The sequence below is a fragment of the Sinohyriopsis cumingii genome, chromosome 11 (genome assembly GCF_028554795.1).
Source record: "Sinohyriopsis cumingii isolate HCF-2022 chromosome 11, ASM2855479v2, whole genome shotgun sequence".
In the NCBI taxonomy this organism is placed as follows: Eukaryota; Metazoa; Mollusca; class Bivalvia; order Unionida; family Unionidae; genus Sinohyriopsis; species Sinohyriopsis cumingii.
In genome coordinates, this window is record NC_142971.1 from 112,712,891 (window position 1) to 112,735,658 (window position 22,768).

Consider the following 22,768-nt stretch of genomic DNA (forward strand, 5'->3'; position numbering starts at 1 on the left):
ATTATTGCGGACGCAGCTTCCTTTGATTTTGTTGTGAACCGTTCAGTATCTGAGACATTATCTTTCATTAGTGTCTTGATCACATTGAAAACTTTTCATCAGCATTGGTCTCTATAAATATTACTATCTGTTACAAAATCTAAATATTATTACAAATTATGTTACATTAAAATAGCCCAAGTGTTCATTCTTGTGAAAAACCTGTCAAAGGTAATGATCGTCGTTTGAACCTTAAAAAAATTACAATATTAGATTTAGGATAACTTTCAATAAGATGTTAATCCTTTATATGACAGCACGCACATTCCTAGTTTTACTAGCAGTAAGGCACGTGGCAAAGAGTCAAAGGCTTTATTTAGATGGACCCATTTAGACTATGACATTATTGGAGATTGTTTGAAAAGGTGCTCGAGAATCAAATACCTGCCACCATAGTTCATACTCGAGTTACCTGGTATGGCAACCAGTTTTGATAGGGCTGGGGGGGGGGGGAGTACATGATCCAGTTTCTTCAATGTATTCAACGGGGTGAGGTAGGGAGGTGATCTTTCTCCTTTGTTGTTTAGTCTATACTTTTAAGAAATATATCTTAAGCTGGGTGAGTGTGACGCGGGAATACAGTTGACTGAAAATGTGTTACTTCTTAACACTTTTAGTTTTGCTGGTGATGTGTTATTGGTAAGTTCTTCTGTCGCAGGTTGAAGGAAGTTATTGCAGATAAATTGACAGGTATAAATATGACATTTACATGATTTAAATCCTATTGCTGCGTATTGTACTGCGATGCTCTTTGGATAAACGTTAGTGAATGTATGAAAAGAAACATGGTTATTGACTATAATAACTGTCTTCGTCTGCTATTAAGCCTTTTGAGACGGAAGAGTGCCTCCATCATGTTTGTAAACTACAATGCATTTAGTGTTGAAGAATGAATGAGAAAGTATGTGTTTTCAATGATGAGAAGAATATCGGATAGTAAGAACTGCATTATGAAATCTTTCCGAAATTACGATATTCGTTTACATTCTCGGATTGTAGATATTTGGAACAAAGTACCCATTGAAATGTCTTACTTCATTTTGTTCTTAAGAATGCTTTTCCATTCTGTAGTTGTAGATGTGTCTATAGATTTGCACGTAAGACACCTATGATCTTTATTGTGGAGAATGCATTTATATTGTATATTTTAATTGACATGTATGGACAGCGCAATCGAAAATAAAGAATTCTTGTCTTATTTAAGGAGGTTTATTTTAGTGGTTGGCGTGTATGAAGATCGTTAAAGCTAGGGATGAGATTGGTGTGAATTTACTGCTTTTCTTGATGCTGCCTAGCAAACTGCTTTTATAGAATTGTGAAGACACAATTGAAACACTACCATTGATGTACAGTGGTCTATAAGTGGACTTGTAGAAGTGACTGACTTATTTGATAAAGTAGATGATCAAACTTGTCAGTGATGTGGATTTGGTGCGCAGTGATAAATGCAATCTCACATAGGTAAGTTGCGACAATTGTCAATGTCAGCCGGAATAGCTCAGTTGGGAGAGCGTTAGACTGAAGATCTAAAGGCCCCCGGTTCAATCCCGGGTTCCGGCACGGAACATATCCGGCGGCTGGCAGGAATTTTTGTATTTTCCTTCAAAAGCCTGTTTTCATTTTAAAACTCGTTTAAACCATTTTAACAAATAAATATTTTTTAAAAGATTAAAAAGGAAATAAAACAAACTTCCGACAAAACTCACTTTCACACTTTTGTTATCTCTATTATCGTTAGGTTCCTCCTCCTCCCTGCCCTCTCTCTCTCTCTCTCTCTCTCTCTCTCTCTCTCAACAAAGTAAGAAATTGTTTTGAACCTTGTGAAGTGAGATGCAGAGTTTCCTGTTTCCCACGCATATGCATGTTGTGAAGTAGTATAAAATAAAATGTAAAATAGAAAAATAAATCTGGCGGAAAGTTTGATACGATTACAATCAAGAATTCCTTAAGAGTTACAGCGTATGATAATTAAGCTTATCGATTGCAAATATTGTAAAATATTACTGCAATCGCCCATATTTGGTTTAAATTTGATTCTCAAACGTTCGATCGGAAATTCCGTTTAATATTATGTTTGCGTTTTCAACTGGTATAATTGTGAAGGTGCCATGTGAGTGGATTCCATGGCGTGAAAGAATATATATCTAAACATCTATTCGTGTAATACATATGTAAACATGGAAGAATTTTACTTTGTATGATTATGCTGATAGCATGGACTATCGATTTTCTGGTTTGAAACGCCTCTTGTGCAATTGTTCTTAGCTAAAGGACATTTATCCATGCAACTAGAGACTCACATAAACATGCATAGACATAATACATTGAATGAAGATCTCTCTTTCCTAAATGTGCTTGATTTCTGGCCGAGTCATACCAAAGACGTAACAAAATTATAGTACTAACCTCTGCTTGGCATAGCGCTCAGCTTAAGATTTTAGTAATAGGACTGGTCGGCTTGGTGTCACGATAATGTGACTGGGTGGAACATCATGCTACATGTCTGCGACATGATGCCCCCAGTGCTAGGCATCACTATAAAGAGCCACTGTAGATATCCTAACGATATGACAAAATAATTGTTAAAGTTGCGTTTCAATTCTAAATCACACACATACACACACACACACACAGAGTGTACGTCTCTCTGTCTCTCATTAATGTGTTTCATTTTCATGGAAGTATTTTGCACAGAAATATGAGCATTCTTTAGAAGAATAATGTTTTCATTCAATGAGCAAATAACAAATTCTTTGGGTTTTATTATGCTGAGGAAATTGCTTGGTTTATTACAAGTGTTGGCTGTGATCATGCCTTGATAAATAAATTTGATAAAGAAATACTAAATTTCAGTTAAATGCCCATTGTAATTCATAAGAGTTTCATTTTCATTCTATATTCCATGGTAATTACTTGTATGTCAAAGCAACGACTTTGATTATGTTTCAAAGAAGCAATAGCGACGATTTACAATTATTGCGGACGCAGCTTCCTTTGATTTTGTTGTGAACCGTTCAGTATCTGAGACATTATCTTTCATTAGTGTCTTGATCACATTGAAAACTTTTCATCAGCATTGGTCTCTATAAATATTACTATCTGTTACAAAATCTAAATATTATTACAAATTATGTTACATTAAAATAGCCCAAGTGTTCATTCTTGTGAAAAACCTGTCAAAGGTAATGATCGTCGTTTGAACCTTAAAAATATTACAATATTAGATTTAGGATAACTTTCAATAAGATGTTAATCCTTTATATGACAGCACGCACATTCCTAGTTTTACTAGCAGTAAGGCACGTGGCAAAGAGTCAAAGGCTTTATTTAGATGGACCCATTTAGACTATGACATTATTGGAGATTGTTTGAAAAGGTGCTCGAGAATCAAATACCTGCCACCATAGTTCATACTCGAGTTACCTGGTATGGCAACCAGTTTTGATTGGGGCGGGGGGGGGGGAGTACATGATCCAGTTTCTTCAATGTATTCAACGGGGTGAGGTAGGGAGGTGATCTTTATCCTTTGTTGTTTAGTCTATACTTTTAAGAAATATATCTTAAGCTGGGTGAGTGTGACGCGGGAATACAGTTGACTGAAAATGTGTTACTTCTTAACACTTTTAGTTTTGCTGGTGATGTGTTATTGGTAAGTTCTTCTGTCGCAGGTTGAAGGAAGTTATTGCAGATAAATTGACAGGTATAAATATGACATTTACATGATTTAAATCCTATTGCTGCGTATTGTACTGCGATGCTCTTTGGATAAACGTTAGTGAATGTATGAAAAGAAACATGGTTATTGACTATAATAACTGTCTTCGTCTGCTATTAAGCCTTTTGAGACGGAAGAGTGCCTCCATCATGTTTGTAAACTACAATGCATTTAGTGTTGAAGAATGAATGAGAAAGTATGTGTTTTCAATGATGAGAAGAATATCGGATAGTAAGAACTGCATTATGAAATCTTTCCGAAATTACGATATTCGTTTACATTCTCGGATTGTAGATATTTGGAACAAAGTACCCATTGAAATGTCTTACTTCATTTTGTTCTTAAGAATGCTTTTCCATTCTGTAGTTGTAGATGTGTCTATAGATTTGCACGTAAGACACCTATGATCTTTATTGTGGAGAATGCATTTATATTGTATATTTTAATTGACATGTATGGACAGCGCAATCGAAAATAAAGAATTCTTGTCTTATTTAAGGAGGTTTATTTTAGTGGTTGGCGTGTATGAAGATCGTTAAAGCTAGGGATGAGATTGGTGTGAATTTACTGCTTTTCTTGATGCTGCCTAGCAAACTGCTTTTATAGAATTGTGAAGACACAATTGAAACACTACCATTGATGTACAGTGGTCTATAAGTGGACTTGTAGAAGTGACTGACTTATTTGATAAAGTAGATGATCAAACTTGTCAGTGATGTGGATTTGGTGCGCAGTGATAAATGCAATGTCACATAGGTAAGTTGCGACAATTGTCAATGTCAGCCGGAATAGCTCAGTTGGGAGAGCGTTAGACTGAAGATCTAAAGGCCCCCGGTTCAATCCCGGGTTCCGGCACGGAACATATCCGGCGGCTGGCAGGAATTTTTGTATTTTCCTTCAAAAGCCTGTTTTCATTTTAAAACTCGTTTAAACCATTTTAACAAATAAATATTTTTTAAAAGATTAAAAAGGAAATAAAACAAACTTCCGACAAAACTCACTTTCACACTTTTGTTATCTCTATTATCGTTAGGTTCCTCCTTCTCCCTCCCCACTCTCTCTCTCTCTCTCTCTCTCTCTCTCAACAAAGTAAGAAATTGTTTTGAACCTTGTGAAGTGAGATGCAGAGTTTCCTGTTTCCCACGCATATGCATGTTGTGAAGTAGTATAAAATAAAATGTAAAATAGAAAAATAAATCTGGCGGAAAGTTTGATACGATTACAATCAAGAATTCCTTAAGAGTTACAGCGTATGATAATTAAGCTTATCGATTGCAAATATTGTAAAATATTACTGCAATCGCCCATATTTGGTTTAAATTTGATTCTCAAACGTTCGATCGGAAATTCCGTTTAATATTATGTTTGCGTTTTCAACTGGTATAATTGTGAAGGTGCCATGTGAGTGGATTCCATGGCGTGAAAGAATATATATCTAAACATCTATTCGTGTAATACATATGTAAACATGGAAGAATTTTACTTTGTATGACTATGCTGATAGCATGGACTATCGATTTTCTGATTTGAAACGCCTCTTGTGCAATTGTTCTTAGCTAAAGGACATTTATCCTTGCAATTAGAGACTCACATAAACATGCATAGACATAATACATTGAATGAAGATCTCTCTTTCCTAAATGTGCTTGATTTCCGGCCGAGTCATACCAAAGACGTAACAAAATTATAGTACTAACCTCTGCTTGGCATAGCGCTCAGCTTAAGATTTTAGTAATAGGACTGGTCGGCTTGGTGTCACGATAATGTGACTGGGTGGAACATCATGCTACATGTCTGCGACATGATGCCCCCAGTGCTAGGCATCACTATAAAGAGCCACTGTAGATATCCTAGCGATATGACAAAATAATTGTTAAAGTTGCGTTTCAATTCTAAATCACACACATACACACACACACAGAGTGTACGTCTCTCTCTGTCTCTCATTAATGTGTTTCATTTTCATGGAAGTATTTTGCACAGAAATATGAGCATTCTTTAGAAGAATAATGTTTTCATTCAATGAGCAAATAACAAATTCTTTGGGTTTTATTATGCTGAGGAAATTGCTTGGTTTATTACAAGTGTTGGCTGTGATCATGCCTTGATAAATAAATTTGATAAAGAAATACTAAATTTCAGTTAAATGCCCATTGTAATTCATAAGAGTTTCATTTTCATTCTATATTCCATGGTAATTACTTGTATGTCAAAGCAACGACTTTGATTATGTTTCAAAGAAGCAATAGCGACGATTTACAATTATTGCGGACGCAGCTTCCTTTGATTTTGTTGTGAACCGTTCAGTATCTGAGACATTATCTTTCATTAGTGTCTTGATCACATTGAAAACTTTTCATCAGCATTGGTCTCTATAAATATTACTATCTGTTACAAAATCTAAATATTATTACAAATTATGTTACATTAAAATAGCCCAAGTGTTCATTCTTGTGAAAAACCTGTCAAAGGTAATGATCGTCGTTTGAACCTTAAAAAAATTACAATATTAGATTTAGGATAACTTTCAATAAGATGTTAATCCTTTATATGACAGCACGCACATTCCTAGTTTTACTAGCAGTAAGGCACGTGGCAAAGAGTCAAAGGCTTTATTTAGATGGACCCATTTAGACTATGACATTATTGGAGATTGTTTGAAAAGGTGCTCGAGAATCAAATACCTGCCACCATAGTTCATACTCGAGTTACCTGGTATGGCAACCAGTTTTGATAGGGCTGGGGGGGGGGGGGGAGTACATGATCCAGTTTCTTCAATGTATTCAACGGGGTGAGGTAGGGAGGTGATCTTTCTCCTTTGTTGTTTAGTCTATACTTTTAAGAAATATATCTTAAGCTGGGTGAGTGTGACGCGGGAATACAGTTGACTGAAAATGTGTTACTTCTTAACACTTTTAGTTTTGCTGGTGATGTGTTATTGGTAAGTTCTTCTGTCGCAGGTTGAAGGAAGTTATTGCAGATAAATTGACAGGTATAAATATGACATTTACATGATTTAAATCCTATTGCTGCGTATTGTACTGCGATGCTCTTTGGATAAACGTTAGTGAATGTATGAAAAGAAACATGGTTATTGACTATAATAACTGTCTTCGTCTGCTATTAAGCCTTTTGAGACGGAAGAGTGCCTCCATCATGTTTGTAAACTACAATGCATTTAGTGTTGAAGAATGAATGAGAAAGTATGTGTTTTCAATGATGAGAAGAATATCGGATAGTAAGAACTGCATTATGAAATCTTTCCGAAATTACGATATTCGTTTACATTCTCGGATTGTAGATATTTGGAACAAAGTACCCATTGAAATGTCTTACTTCATTTTGTTCTTAAGAATGCTTTTCCATTCTGTAGTTGTAGATGTGTCTATAGATTTGCACGTAAGACACCTATGATCTTTATTGTGGAGAATGCATTTATATTGTATATTTTAATTGACATGTATGGACAGCGCAATCGAAAATAAAGAATTCTTGTCTTATTTAAAGAGGTTTATTTTAGTGGTTGGCGTGTATGAAGATCGTTAAAGCTAGGGATGAGATTGGTGTGAATTTACTGCTTTTCTTGATGCTGCCTAGCAAACTGCTTTTATAGAATTGTGAAGACACAATTGAAACACTACCATTGATGTACAGTGGTCTATAAGTGGACTTGTAGAAGTGACTGACTTATTTGCTAAAGTAGATGATCAAACTTGTCAGTGATGTCGATTTGGTGCGCAGTGATAAATGCAATGTCACATAGGTAAGTTGCGACAATTGTCAATGTCAGCCGGAATAGCTCAGTTGGGAGAGCGTTAGACTGAAGATCTAAAGGCCCCCGGTTCAATCCCGGGTTCCGGCACGGAACATATCCGGCGGCTGGCAGGAATTTTTGTATTTTCCTTCAAAAGCCTGTTTTCATTTTAAAACTCGTTTAAACCATTTTAACAAATAAATAATTTTTAAAAGATTCAAAAGGAAATAAAACAAACTTCCGACAAAACTCACTTTCACACTTTTGTTATCTCTATTATCGTTAGGTTCCTCATCCTCCCTCCCCTCTCTCTCTCTCTCTCTCTCTCTCTCTCTCTCTCTCTCTCTCTCTCTCACAACAAAGTAAGAAATTGTTTTGAACCTTGTGAAGTGAGATGCAGAGTTTCCTGTTTCCCACGCATATGCATGTTGTGAAGTAGTATAAAATAAAATGTAAAATAGAAAAATAAATCTGGCGGAAAGTTTGATACGATTACAATCAAGAATTCCTTAAGAGTTACAGCGTATGATAATTAAGCTTATCGATTGCAAATATTGTAAAATATTACTGCAATCGCCCATATTTGGTTTAAATTTGATTCTCAAACGTTCGATCGGAAATTCCGTTTAATATTATGTTTGCGTTTTCAACTGGTATAATTGTGAAGGTGCCATGTGAGTGGATTCCATGGCGTGAAAGAATATATATCTAAACATCTATTCGTGTAATACATATGTAAACATGGAAGAATTTTACTTTGTATGATTATGCTGATAGCATGGACTATCGATTTTCTGATTTGAAACGCCTCTTGTGCAATTGTTCTTAGCTAAAGGACATTTATCCTTGCAACTAGAGACTCACATAAACATGCATAGACATAATACATTGAATGAAGATCTCTCTTTCCTAAATGTGCTTGATTTCCGGCCGAGTCATACCAAAGACGTAACAAAATTATAGTACTAACCTCTGCTTGGCATAGCGCTCAGCTTAAGATTTTAGTAATAGGACTGGTCGGCTTGGTGTCACGATAATGTGACTGGGTGGAACATCATGCTACATGTCTGCGACATGATGCCCCCAGTGCTAGGCATCACTATAAAGAGCCACTGTAGATATCCTAGCGATATGACAAAATAATTGTTAAAGTTGCGTTTCAATTCTAAATCACACACATACACACACACACAGAGTGTACGTCTCTCTCTGTCTCTCATTAATGTGTTTCATTTTCATGGAAGTATTTTGCACAGAAATATGAGCATTCTTTAGAAGAATAATGTTTTCATTCAATGAGCAAATAACAAATTCTTTGGGTTTTATTATGCTGAGGAAATTGCTTGGTTTATTACAAGTGTTGGCTGTGATCATGCCTTGATAAATAAATTTGATAAAGAAATACTAAATTTCAGTTAAATGCCCATTGTAATTCATAAGAGTTTCATTTTCATTCTATATTCCATGGTAATTACTTGTATGTCAAAGCAACGACTTTGATTATGTTTCAAAGAAGCAATAGCGACGATTTACAATTATTGCGGACGCAGCTTCCTTTGATTTTGTTGTGAACCGTTCAGTATCTGAGACATTATCTTTCATTAGTGTCTTGATCACATTGAAAACTTTTCATCAGCATTGGTCTCTATAAATATTACTATCTGTTACAAAATCTAAATATTATTACAAATTATGTTACATTAAAATAGCCCAAGTGTTCATTCTTGTGAAAAACCTGTCAAAGGTAATGATCGTCGTTTGAACCTTAAAAAAATTACAATATTAGATTTAGGATAACTTTCAATAAGATGTTAATCCTTTATATGACAGCACGCACATTCCTAGTTTTACTAGCAGTAAGGCACGTGGCAAAGAGTCAAAGGCTTTATTTAGATGGACCCATTTAGACTATGACATTATTGGAGATTGTTTGAAAAGGTGCTCGAAAATCAAATACCTGCCACCATAGTTCATACTCGAGTTACCTGGTATGGCAACCAGTTTTGATTGGGGCGGGGGGGGGGGGGGAGTACATGATCCAGTTTCTTCAATGTATTCAACGGGGTGAGGTAGGGAGGTGATCTTTATCCTTTGTTGTTTAGTCTATACTTTTAAGAAATATATCTTAAGCTGGGTGAGTGTGACGCGGGAATACAGTTGACTGAAAATGTGTTACTTCTTAACACTTTTAGTTTTGCTGGTGATGTGTTATTGGTAAGTTCTTCTGTCGCAGGTTGAAGGAAGTTATTGCAGATAAATTGACAGGTATAAATATGACATTTACATGATTTAAATCCTATTGCTGCGTATTGTACTGCGATGCTCTTTGGATAAACGTTAGTGAATGTATGAAAAGAAACATGGTTATTGACTATAATAACTGTCTTCGTCTGCTATTAAGCCTTTTGAGACGGAAGAGTACCTCCATCATGTTTGTAAACTACAATGCATTTAGTGTTGAAGAATGAATGAGAAAGTATGTGTTTTCAATGATGAGAAGAATATCGGATAGTAAGAACTGCATTATGAAATCTTTCCGAAATTACGATATTCGTTTACATTCTCGGATTGTAGATATTTGGAACAAAGTACCCATTGAAATGTCTTACTTCATTTTGTTCTTAAGAATGCTTTTCCATTCTGTAGTTGTAGATGTGTCTATAGATTTGCACGTAAGACACCTATGATCTTTATTGTGGAGAATGCATTTATATTGTATATTTTAATTGACATGTATGGACAGCGCAATCGAAAATAAAGAATTCTTGTCTTATTTAAGGAGGTTTATTTTAGTGGTTGGCGTGTATGAAGATCGTTAAAGCTAGGGATGAGATTGGTGTGAATTTACTGCTTTTCTTGATGCTGCCTAGCAAACTGCTTTTTATAGAATTGTGAAGACACAATTGAAACACTACCATTGATGTACAGTGGTCTATAAGTGGACTTGTAGAAGTGACTGACTTATTTGATAAAGTAGATGATCAAACTTGTCAGTGATGTGGATTTGGTGCGCAGTGATAAATGCAATGTCACATAGGTAAGTTGCGACAATTGTCAATGTCAGCCGGAATAGCTCAGTTGGGAGAGCGTTAGACTGAAGATCTAAATTTTTGTAAAAGATAATCCTTTAATGAGAATAGAAGAGGATAAAGTGTTTATTACATTGTAGAATCATTGTTTTGTACTATAGGATTACAAAATAAAATTTTAGAATCATTGTTCTGTAATATAGCTTAACAAAATACTGTTGTAGAATCATTGTTTTGTAATATAGCATTACAAAATACTATTGTAGAACCATTATTTTGTAATATAGCATTACAAACTACTATGTACATACTGACTGTATATTTTTAACTTATATACTGTACAAAGCGTTTTTTAAATAAAGAAAGAAAAAAAAAAAAAAAGCGTTAGACTGAAGATCTAAAGGCCCCCGGTTCAATCCCGGGTTCCGGCACGGAACATATCCGGCGGCTGGCAGGAATTTTTGTATTTTCCTTCAAAAGCCTGTTTTCATTTTAAAACTCGTTTAAACCATTTTAACAAATAAATATTTTTTAAAAGATTAAAAAGGAAATAAAACAAACTTCCGACAAAACTCACTTTCACACTTTTGTTATCTCTATTATCGTTAGGTTCCTCCTTCTCCCTCCCCACTCTCTCTCTCTCTCTCTCTCTCTCTCTCAACAAAGTAAGAAATTGTTTTGAACCTTGTGAAGTGAGATGCAGAGTTTCCTGTTTCCCACGCATATGCATGTTGTGAAGTAGTATAAAATAAAATGTAAAATAGAAAAATAAATCTGGCGGAAAGTTTGATACGATTACAATCAAGAATTCCTTAAGAGTTACAGCGTATGATAATTAAGCTTATCGATTGCAAATATTGTAAAATATTACTGCAATCGCCCATATTTGGTTTAAATTTGATTCTCAAACGTTCGATCGGAAATTCCGTTTAATATTATGTTTGCGTTTTCAACTGGTATAATTGTGAAGGTGCCATGTGAGTGGATTCCATGGCGTGAAAGAATATATATCTAAACATCTATTCGTGTAATACATATGTAAACATGGAAGAATTTTACTTTGTATGACTATGCTGATAGCATGGACTATCGATTTTCTGATTTGAAACGCCTCTTGTGCAATTGTTCTTAGCTAAAGGACATTTATCCTTGCAATTAGAGACTCACATAAACATGCATAGACATAATACATTGAATGAAGATCTCTCTTTCCTAAATGTGCTTGATTTCCGGCCGAGTCATACCAAAGACGTAACAAAATTATAGTACTAACCTCTGCTTGGCATAGCGCTCAGCTTAAGATTTTAGTAATAGGACTGGTCGGCTTGGTGTCACGATAATGTGACTGGGTGGAACATCATGCTACATGTCTGCGACATGATGCCCCCAGTGCTAGGCATCACTATAAAGAGCCACTGTAGATATCCTAGCGATATGACAAAATAATTGTTAAAGTTGCGTTTCAATTCTAAATCACACACATACACACACACACAGAGTGTACGTCTCTCTCTGTCTCTCATTAATGTGTTTCATTTTCATGGAAGTATTTTGCACAGAAATATGAGCATTCTTTAGAAGAATAATGTTTTCATTCAATGAGCAAATAACAAATTCTTTGGGTTTTATTATGCTGAGGAAATTGCTTGGTTTATTACAAGTGTTGGCTGTGATCATGCCTTGATAAATAAATTTGATAAAGAAATACTAAATTTCAGTTAAATGCCCATTGTAATTCATAAGAGTTTCATTTTCATTCTATATTCCATGGTAATTACTTGTATGTCAAAGCAACGACTTTGATTATGTTTCAAAGAAGCAATAGCGACGATTTACAATTATTGCGGACGCAGCTTCCTTTGATTTTGTTGTGAACCGTTCAGTATCTGAGACATTATCTTTCATTAGTGTCTTGATCACATTGAAAACTTTTCATCAGCATTGGTCTCTATAAATATTACTATCTGTTACAAAATCTAAATATTATTACAAATTATGTTACATTAAAATAGCCCAAGTGTTCATTCTTGTGAAAAACCTGTCAAAGGTAATGATCGTCGTTTGAACCTTAAAAAAATTACAATATTAGATTTAGGATAACTTTCAATAAGATGTTAATCCTTTATATGACAGCACGCACATTCCTAGTTTTACTAGCAGTAAGGCACGTGGCAAAGAGTCAAAGGCTTTATTTAGATGGACCCATTTAGACTATGACATTATTGGAGATTGTTTGAAAAGGTGCTCGAGAATCAAATACCTGCCACCATAGTTCATACTCGAGTTACCTGGTATGGCAACCAGTTTTGATAGGGCTGGGGGGGGGGAGTACATGATCCAGTTTCTTCAATGTATTCAACGGGGTGAGGTAGGGAGGTGATCTTTCTCCTTTGTTGTTTAGTCTATACTTTTAAGAAATATATCTTAAGCTGGGTGAGTGTGACGCGGGAATACAGTTGACTGAAAATGTGTTACTTCTTAACACTTTTAGTTTTGCTGGTGATGTGTTATTGGTAAGTTCTTCTGTCGCAGGTTGAAGGAAGTTATTGCAGATAAATTGACAGGTATAAATATGACATTTACATGATTTAAATCCTATTGCTGCGTATTGTACTGCGATGCTCTTTGGATAAACGTTAGTGAATGTATGAAAAGAAACATGGTTATTGACTATAATAACTGTCTTCGTCTGCTATTAAGCCTTTTGAGACGGAAGAGTGCCTCCATCATGTTTGTAAACTACAATGCATTTAGTGTTGAAGAATGAATGAGAAAGTATGTGTTTTCAATGATGAGAAGAATATCGGATAGTAAGAACTGCATTATGAAATCTTTCCGAAATTACGATATTCGTTTACATTCTCGGATTGTAGATATTTGGAACAAAGTACCCATTGAAATGTCTTACTTCATTTTGTTCTTAAGAATGCTTTTCCATTCTGTAGTTGTAGATGTGTCTATAGATTTGCACGTAAGACACCTATGATCTTTATTGTGGAGAATGCATTTATATTGTATATTTTAATTGACATGTATGGACAGCGCAATCGAAAATAAAGAATTCTTGTCTTATTTAAGGAGGTTTATTTTAGTGGTTGGCGTGTATGAAGATCGTTAAAGCTAGGGATGAGATTGGTGTGAATTTACTGATTTTCTTGATGCTGCCTAGCAAACTGCTTTTATAGAATTGTGAAGACACAATTGAAACACTACCATTGATGTACAGTGGTCTATAAGTGGACTTGTAGAAGTGACTGACTTATTTGATAAAGTAGATGATCAAACTTGTCAGTGATGTGGATTTGGTGCGCAGTGATAAATGCAATCTCACATAGGTAAGTTGCGACAATTGTCAATGTCAGCCGGAATAGCTCAGTTGGGAGAGCGTTAGACTGAAGATCTAAAGGCCCCCGGTTCAATCCCGGGTTCCGGCACGGAACATATCCGGCGGCTGGCAGGAATTTTTGTATTTTCCTTCAAAAGCCTGTTTTCATTTTAAAACTCGTTTAAACCATTTTAACAAATAAATATTTTTTAAAAGATTAAAAAGGAAATAAAACAAACTTCCGACAAAACTCACTTTCACACTTTTGTTATCTCTATTATCGTTAGGTTCCTCCTCCTCCCTCCCCACTCTCTCTCTCTCTCTCTCTCTCTCTCTCTCTCTCAACAAAGTAAGAAATTGTTTTGAACCTTGTGAAGTGAGATGCAGAGTTTCCTGTTTCCCACGCATATGCATGTTGTGAAGTAGTATAAAATAAAATGTAAAATAGAAAAATAAATCTGGCGGAAAGTTTGATACGATTACAATCAAGAATTCCTTAAGAGTTACAGCGTATGATAATTAAGCTTATCGATTGCAAATATTGTAAAATATTACTGCAATCGCCCATATTTGGTTTAAATTTGATTCTCAAACGTTCGATCGGAAATTCCGTTTAATATTATGTTTGCGTTTTCAACTGGTATAATTGTGAAGGTGCCATGTGAGTGGATTCCATGGCGTGAAAGAATATATATCTAAACATCTATTCGTGTAATACATATGTAAACATGGAAGAATTTTACTTTGTATGACTATGCTGATAGCATGGACTATCGATTTTCTGATTTGAAACGCCTCTTGTGCAATTGTTCTTAGCTAAAGGACATTTATCCTTGCAACTAGAGACTCACATAAACATGCATAGACATAATACATTGAATGAAGATCTCTCTTTCCTAAATGTGCTTGATTTCCGGCCGAGTCATACCAAAGACGTAACAAAATTATAGTACTAACCTCTGCTTGGCATAGCGCTCAGCTTAAGATTTTAGTAATAGGACTGGTCGGCTTGGTGTCACGATAATGTGACTGGGTGGAACATCATGCTACATGTCTGCGACATGATGCCCCCAGTGCTAGGCATCACTATAAAGAGCCACTGTAGATATCCTAACGATATGACAAAATAATTGTTAAAGTTGCGTTTCAATTCTAAATCACACACATACACACACACACAGAGTGTACGTCTCTCTCTGTCTCTCATTAATGTGTTTCATTTTCATGGAAGTATTTTGCACAGAAATATGAGCATTCTTTAGAAGAATAATGTTTTCATTCAATGAGCAAATAACAAATTCTTTGGGTTTTATTATGCTGAGGAAATTGCTTGGTTTATTACAAGTGTTGGCTGTGATCATGCCTTGATAAATAAATTTGATAAAGAAATACTAAATTTCAGTTAAATGCCCATTGTAATTCATAAGAGTTTCATTTTCATTCTATATTCCATGGTAATTACTTGTATGTCAAAGCAACGACTTTGATTATGTTTCAAAGAAGCAATAGCGACGATTTACAATTATTGCGGACGCAGCTTCCTTTGATTTTGTTGTGAACCGTTCAGTATCTGAGACATTATCTTTCATTAGTGTCTTGATCACATTGAAAACTTTTCATCAGCATTGGTCTCTATAAATATTACTATCTGTTACAAAATCTAAATATTATTACAAATTATGTTACATTAAAATAGCCCAAGTGTTCATTCTTGTGAAAAACCTGTCAAAGGTAATGATCGTCGTTTGAACCTTAAAAAAATTACAATATTAGATTTAGGATAACTTTCAATAAGATGTTAATCCTTTATATGACAGCACGCACATTCCTAGTTTTACTAGCAGTAAGGCACGTGGCAAAGAGTCAAAGGCTTTATTTAGATGGACCCATTTAGACTATGACATTATTGGAGATTGTTTGAAAAGGTGCTCGAGAATCAAATACCTGCCACCATAGTTCATACTCGAGTTACCTGGTATGGCAACCAGTTTTGATTGGGGCTGGGGGGTGGGGAGTACATGATCCAGTTTCTTCAATGTATTCAACGGGGTGAGGTAGGGAGGTGATCTTTCTCCTTTGTTGTTTAGTCTATACTTTTAAGAAACATATCTTAAGCTGGGTGAGTGTGACGCGGGAATACAGTTGACTGAAAATGTGTTACTTCTTAACACTTTTAGTTTTGCTGGTGATGTGTTATTGGTAAGTTCTTCTGTCGCAGGTTGAAGGAAGTTATTGCAGATAAATTGACAGGTATAAATATGACATTTACATGATTTAAATCCTATTGCTGCGTATTGTACTGCGATGCTCTTTGGATAAACGTTAGTGAATGTATGAAAAGAAACATGGTTATTGACTATAATAACTGTCTTCGTCTGCTATTAAGCCTTTTGAGACGGAAGAGTGCCTCCATCATGTTTGTAAACTACAATGCATTTAGTGTTGAAGAATGAATGAGAAAGTATGTGTTTTCAATGATGAGAAGAATATCGGATAGTAAGAACTGCATTATGAAATCTTTCCGAAATTACGATATTCGTTTACATTCTCGGATTGTAGATATTTGGAACAAAGTACCCATTGAAATGTCTTACTTCATTTTGTTCTTAAGAATGCTTTTCCATTCTGTAGTTGTAGATGTGTCTATAGATTTGCACGTAAGACACCTATGATCTCTATTGTGGAGAATGCATTTATATTGTATATTTTAATTGACATGTATGGACAGCGCAATCGAAAATAAAGAATTCTTGTCTTATTTAAGGAGGTTTATTTTAGTGGTTGGCGTGTATGAAGATCGTTAAAGCTAGGGATGAGATTGGTGTGAATTTACTGATTTTCTTGATGCTGCCTAGCAAACTGCTTTTATAGAATTGTGAAGACACAATTGAAACACTACCATTGATGTACAGTGGTCTATAAGTGGACTTGTAGAAGTGACTGACTTATTTGATAAAGTAGATGATCAAACTTGTCAGTGATGTGGATTTGGTGCGCAGTGATAAATGCAATCTCACATAGGTAAGTTGCGACAATTGTCAATGTCAGCCGGAATAGCTCAGTTGGGAGAGCGTTAGACTGAAGATCTAAAGGCCCCCGGTTCAATCCCGGGTTCCGGCACGGAACATATCCGGCGGCTGGCAGGAATTTTTGTATTTTCCTTCAAAAGCCTGTTTTCATTTTAAAACTCGTTTAAACCATTTTAACAAATAAATATTTTTTAAAAGATTAAAAAGGAAATAAAACAAACTTCCGACAAAACTCACTTTCACACTTTTGTTATCTCTATTATCGTTAGGTTCCTCCTCCTCCCTCCCCACTCTCTCTCTCTCTCTCTCTCTCTCTCTCTCTCTCTCTCTCTCTCTCTCTCTCTCTCTCTCTCTCTCTCTCAACAAAGTAAGAAATTGTTTTGAACCTTGTGAAGTGAGATGCAGAGTTTCCTGTTTCCCACGCATATGCATGTTGTGAAGTAGTATAAAATAAAATGTAAAATAGAAAAATAAATCTGGCGGAAAGTTTGATACGATTACAATCAAGAATTCCTTAAGAGTTACAGCGTATGATAATTAAGCTTATCGATTGCAAATATTGTAAAATATTACTGCAATCGCCCATATTTGGTTTAAATTTGATTCTCAAACGTTCGATCGGAAATTCCGTTTAATATTATGTTTGCGTTTTCAACTGGTATAATTGTGAAGGTGCCATGTGAGTGGATTCCATGGCGTGAAAGAATATATATCTAAACATCTATTCGTGTAATACATATGTAAACATGGAAGAATTTTACTTTGTATGATTATGCTGATAGCATGGACTATCGATTTTCTGATTTGAAACGCCTCTTGTGCAATTGTTCTTAGCTAAAGGACATTTATCCTTGCAACTAGAGACTCACATAAACATGCATAGACATAATACATTGAATGAAGATCTCTCTTTCCTAAATGTGCTTGATTTCCGGCCGAGTCATACCAAAGACGTAACAAAATTATAGTACTAACCTCTGCTTGGCATAGCGCTCAGCTTAAGATTTTAGTAATAGGACTGGTCGGCTTGGTGTCACGATAATGTGACTGGGTGGAACATCATGCTACATGTCTGCGACATGATGCCCCCAGTGCTAGGCATCACTATAAAGAGCCACTGTAGATATCCTAGCGATATGACAAAATAATTGTTAAAGTTGCGTTTCAATTCTAAATCACACACATACACACACACACAGAGTGTACGTCTCTCTCTGTCTCTCATTAATGTGTTTCATTTTCATGGAAGTATTTTGCACAGAAATATGAGCATTCTTTAGAAGAATAATGTTTTCATTCAATGAGCAAATAACAAATTCTTTGGGTTTTATTATGCTGAGGAAATTGCTTGGTTTATTACAAGTGTTGGCTGTGATCATGCCTTGATAAATAAATTTGATAAAGAAATACTAAATTTCAGTTAAATGCCCATTGTAATTCATAAGAGTTTCATTTTCATTCTATATTCCATGGTAATTACTTGTATGTCAAAGCAACGACTTTGATTATGTTTCAAAGAAGCAATAGCGACGATTTACAATTATTGCGGACGCAGCTTCCTTTGATTTTGTTGTGAACCGTTCAGTATCTGAGACATTATCTTTCATTAGTGTCTTGATCACATTGAAAACTTTTCATCAGCATTGGTCTCTATAAATATTACTATCTGTTACAAAATCTAAATATTATTACAAATTATGTTACATTAAAATAGCCCAAGTGTTCATTCTTGTGAAAAACCTGTCAAAGGTAATGATCGTCGTTTGAACCTTAAAAAAATTACAATATTAGATTTAGGATAACTTTCAATAAGATGTTAATCCTTTATATGACAGCACGCACATTCCTAGTTTTACTAGCAGTAAGGCACGTGGCAAAGAGTCAAAGGCTTTATTTAGATGGACCCATTTAGACTATGACATTATTGGAGATTGTTTGAAAAGGTGCTCGAGAATCAAATACCTGCCACCATAGTTCATACTCGAGTTACCTGGTATGGCAACCAGTTTTGATTGGGGCTGGGGGGTGGGGAGTACATGATCCAGTTTCTTCAATGTATTCAACGGGGTGAGGTAGGGAGGTGATCTTTCTCCTTTGTTGTTTAGTCTATACTTTTAAGAAATATATCTTAAGCTGGGTGAGTGTGACGCGGGAATACAGTTGACTGAAAATGTGTTACTTCTTAACACTTTTAGTTTTGCTGGTGATGTGTTATTGGTAAGTTCTTCTGTCGCAGGTTGAAGGAAGTTATTGCAGATAAATTGACAGGTATAAATATGACATTTACATGATTTAAATCCTATTGCTGCGTATTGTACTGCGATGCTCTTTGGATAAACGTTAGTGAATGTATGAAAAGAAACATGGTTATTGACTATAATAACTGTCTTCGTCTGCTATTAAGCCTTTTGAGACGGAAGAGTGCCTCCATCATGTTTGTAAACTACAATGCATTTAGTGTTGAAGAATGAATGAGAAAGTATGTGTTTTCAATGATGAGAAGAATATCGGATAGTAAGAACTGCATTATGAAATCTTTCCGAAATTACGATATTCGTTTACATTCTCGGATTGTAGATATTTGGAACAAAGTACCCATTGAAATGTCTTACTTCATTTTATTCTTAAGAATGCTTTTCCATTCTGTAGTTGTAGATGTGTCTATAGATTTGCACGTAAGACACCTATGATCTTTATTGTGGAGAATGCATTTATATTGTATATTTTAATTGACATGTATGGACAGCGCAATCGAAAATAAAGAATTCTTGTCTTATTTAAGGAGGTTTATTTTAGTGGTTGGCGTGTATGAAGATCGTTAAAGCTAGGGATGAGATTGGTGTGAATTTACTGCTTTTCTTGATGCTGCCTAGCAAACTGCTTTTATAGAATTGTGAAGACACAATTGAAACACTACCATTGATGTACAGTGGTCTATAAGTGGACTTGTAGAAGTGACTGACTTATTTGATAAAGTAGATGATCAAACTTGTCAGTGATGTGGATTTGGTGCGCAGTGATAAATGCAATCTCACATAGGTAAGTTGCGACAATTGTCAATGTCAGCCGGAATAGCTCAGTTGGGAGAGCGTTAGACTGAAGATCTAAAGGCCCCCGGTTCAATCCCGGGTTCCGGCACGGAACATATCCGGCGGCTGGCAGGAATTTTTGTATTTTCCTTCAAAAGCCTGTTTTCATTTTAAAACTCGTTTAAACCATTTTAACAAATAAATATTTTTTAAAAGATTAAAAAGGAAATAAAACAAACTTCCGACAAAACTCACTTTCACACTTTTGTTATCTCTATTATCGTTAGGTTCCTCCTCCTCCCTGCCCTCTCTCTCTCTCTCTCTCTCTCTCTCTCAACAAAGTAAGAAATTGTTTTGAACCTTGTGAAGTGAGATGCAGAGTTTCCTGTTTCCCACGCATATGCATGTTGTGAAGTAGTATAAAATAAAATGTAAAATAGAAAAATAAATCTGGCGGAAAGTTTGATACGATTACAATCAAGAATTCCTTAAGAGTTACAGCGTATGATAATTAAGCTTATCGATTGCAAATATTGTAAAATATTACTGCAATCGCCCATATTTGGTTTAAATTTGATTCTCAAACGTTCGATCGGAAATTCCGTTTAATATTATGTTTGCGTTTTCAACTGGTATAATTGTGAAGGTGCCATGTGAGTGGATTCCATGGCGTGAAAGAATATATATCTAAACATCTATTTGTGTAATACATATGTAAACATGGAAGAATTTTACTTTGTATGATTATGCTGATAGCATGGACTATCGATTTTCTGATTTGAAACGCCTCTTGTGCAATTGTTCTTAGCTAAAGGACATTTATCCTTGCAACTAGAGACTCACATAAACATGCATAGACATAATACATTGAATGAAGATCTCTCTTTCCTAAATGTGCTTGATTTCCGGCCGAGTCATACCAAAGACGTAACAAAATTATAGTACTAACCTCTGCTTGGCATAGCGCTCAGCTTAAGATTTTAGTAATAGGACTGGTCGGCTTGGTGTCACGATAATGTGACTGGGTGGAACATCATGCTACATGTCTGCGACATGATGCCCCCAGTGCTAGGCATCACTATAAAGAGCCACTGTAGATATCCTAACGATATGACAAAATAATTGTTAAAGTTGCGTTTCAATTCTAAATCACACACATACACACACACACAGAGTGTACGTCTCTCTCTGTCTCTCATTAATGTGTTTCATTTTCATGGAAGTATTTTGCACAGAAATATGAGCATTCTTTAGAAGAATAATGTTTTCATTCAATGAGCAAATAACAAATTCTTTGGGTTTTATTATGCTGAGGAAATTGCTTGGTTTATTACAAGTGTTGGCTGTGATCATGCCTTGATAAATAAATTTGATAAAGAAATACTAAATTTCAGTTAAATGCCCATTGTAATTCAAAAGAGTTTCATTTTCATTCTATATTCCATGGTAATTACTTGTATGTCAAAGCAACGACTTTGATTATGTTTCAAAGAAGCAATAGCGACGATTTACAATTATTGCGGACGCAGCTTCCTTTGATTTTGTTGTGAACCGTTCAGTATCTGAGACATTATCTTTCATTAGTGTCTTGATCACATTGAAAACTTTTCATCAGCATTGGTCTCTATAAATATTACTATCTGTTACAAAATCTAAATATTATTACAAATTATGTTACATTAAAATAGCCCAAGTGTTCATTCTTGTGAAAAACCTGTCAAAGGTAATGATCGTCGTTTGAACCTTAAAAAAATTACAATATTAGATTTAGGATAACTTTCAATAAGATGTTAATCCTTTATATGACAGCACGCACATTCCTAGTTTTACTAGCAGTAAGGCACGTGGCAAAGAGTCAAAGGCTTTATTTAGATGGACCCATTTAGACTATGACATTATTGGAGATTGTTTGAAAAGGTGCTCGAGAATCAAATACCTGCCACCATAGTTCATACTCGAGTTACCTGGTATGGCAACCAGTTTTGATTGGGGCTGGGGGGTGGGGAGTACATGATCCAGTTTCTTCAATGTATTCAACGGGGTGAGGTAGGGAGGTGATCTTTCTCCTTTGTTGTTTAGTCTATACTTTTAAGAAATATATCTTAAGCTGGGTGAGTGTGACGCGGGAATACAGTTGACTGAAAATGTGTTACTTCTTAACACTTTTAGTTTTGCTGGTGATGTGTTATTGGTAAGTTCTTCTGTCGCAGGTTGAAGGAAGTTATTGCAGATAAATTGACAGGTATAAATATGACATTTACATGATTTAAATCCTATTGCTGCGTATTGTACTGCGATGCTCTTTGGATAAACGTTAGTGAATGTATGAAAAGAAACATGGTTATTGACTATAATAACTGTCTTCGTCTGCTATTAAGCCTTTTGAGACGGAAGAGTGCCTCCATCATGTTTGTAAACTACAATGCATTTAGTGTTGAAGAATGAATGAGAAAGTATGTGTTTTCAATGATGAGAAGAATATCGGATAGTAAGAACTGCATTATGAAATCTTTCCGAAATTACGATATTCGTTTACATTCTCGGATTGTAGATATTTGGAACAAAGTACCCATTGAAATGTCTTACTTCATTTTATTCTTAAGAATGCTTTTCCATTCTGTAGTTGTAGATGTGTCTATAGATTTGCACGTAAGACACCTATGATCTTTATTGTGGAGAATGCATTTATATTGTATATTTTAATTGACATGTATGGACAGCGCAATCGAAAATAAAGAATTCTTGTCTTATTTAAGGAGGTTTATTTTAGTGGTTGGCGTGTATGAAGATCGTTAAAGCTAGGGATGAGATTGGTGTGAATTTACTGATTTTCTTGATGCTGCCTAGC

General features: G+C 35.2%; 6 non-coding genes across 6 annotated transcripts; all 6 read left to right on the forward strand.

Moving 5' to 3' along the window:
* Positions 1-1,526: 1,526 nt before the first annotated feature.
* Positions 1,527-1,599, forward strand: Trnaf-gaa (transfer RNA phenylalanine (anticodon GAA)). Its single transcript has one exon. It is a non-coding gene; the product is annotated as a tRNA-Phe (tRNA).
* A 2,937-nt stretch (positions 1,600-4,536) lies between these two features.
* On the forward strand, positions 4,537-4,609 carry Trnaf-gaa (transfer RNA phenylalanine (anticodon GAA)). Its single transcript has one exon. It is a non-coding gene; the product is annotated as a tRNA-Phe (tRNA).
* Positions 4,610-7,543: 2,934 nt separating this feature from the next.
* Positions 7,544-7,616, forward strand: Trnaf-gaa (transfer RNA phenylalanine (anticodon GAA)). Its single transcript has one exon. It is a non-coding gene; the product is annotated as a tRNA-Phe (tRNA).
* A 6,282-nt stretch (positions 7,617-13,898) lies between these two features.
* Positions 13,899-13,971, forward strand: Trnaf-gaa (transfer RNA phenylalanine (anticodon GAA)). Its single transcript has one exon. It is a non-coding gene; the product is annotated as a tRNA-Phe (tRNA).
* A 2,938-nt stretch (positions 13,972-16,909) lies between these two features.
* Positions 16,910-16,982, forward strand: Trnaf-gaa (transfer RNA phenylalanine (anticodon GAA)). The gene has a single exon. It is a non-coding gene; the product is annotated as a tRNA-Phe (tRNA).
* Positions 16,983-19,956: 2,974 nt separating this feature from the next.
* On the forward strand, positions 19,957-20,029 carry Trnaf-gaa (transfer RNA phenylalanine (anticodon GAA)). Its single transcript has one exon. It is a non-coding gene; the product is annotated as a tRNA-Phe (tRNA).
* The last annotated feature ends 2,739 nt before the right edge of the window (positions 20,030-22,768 follow it).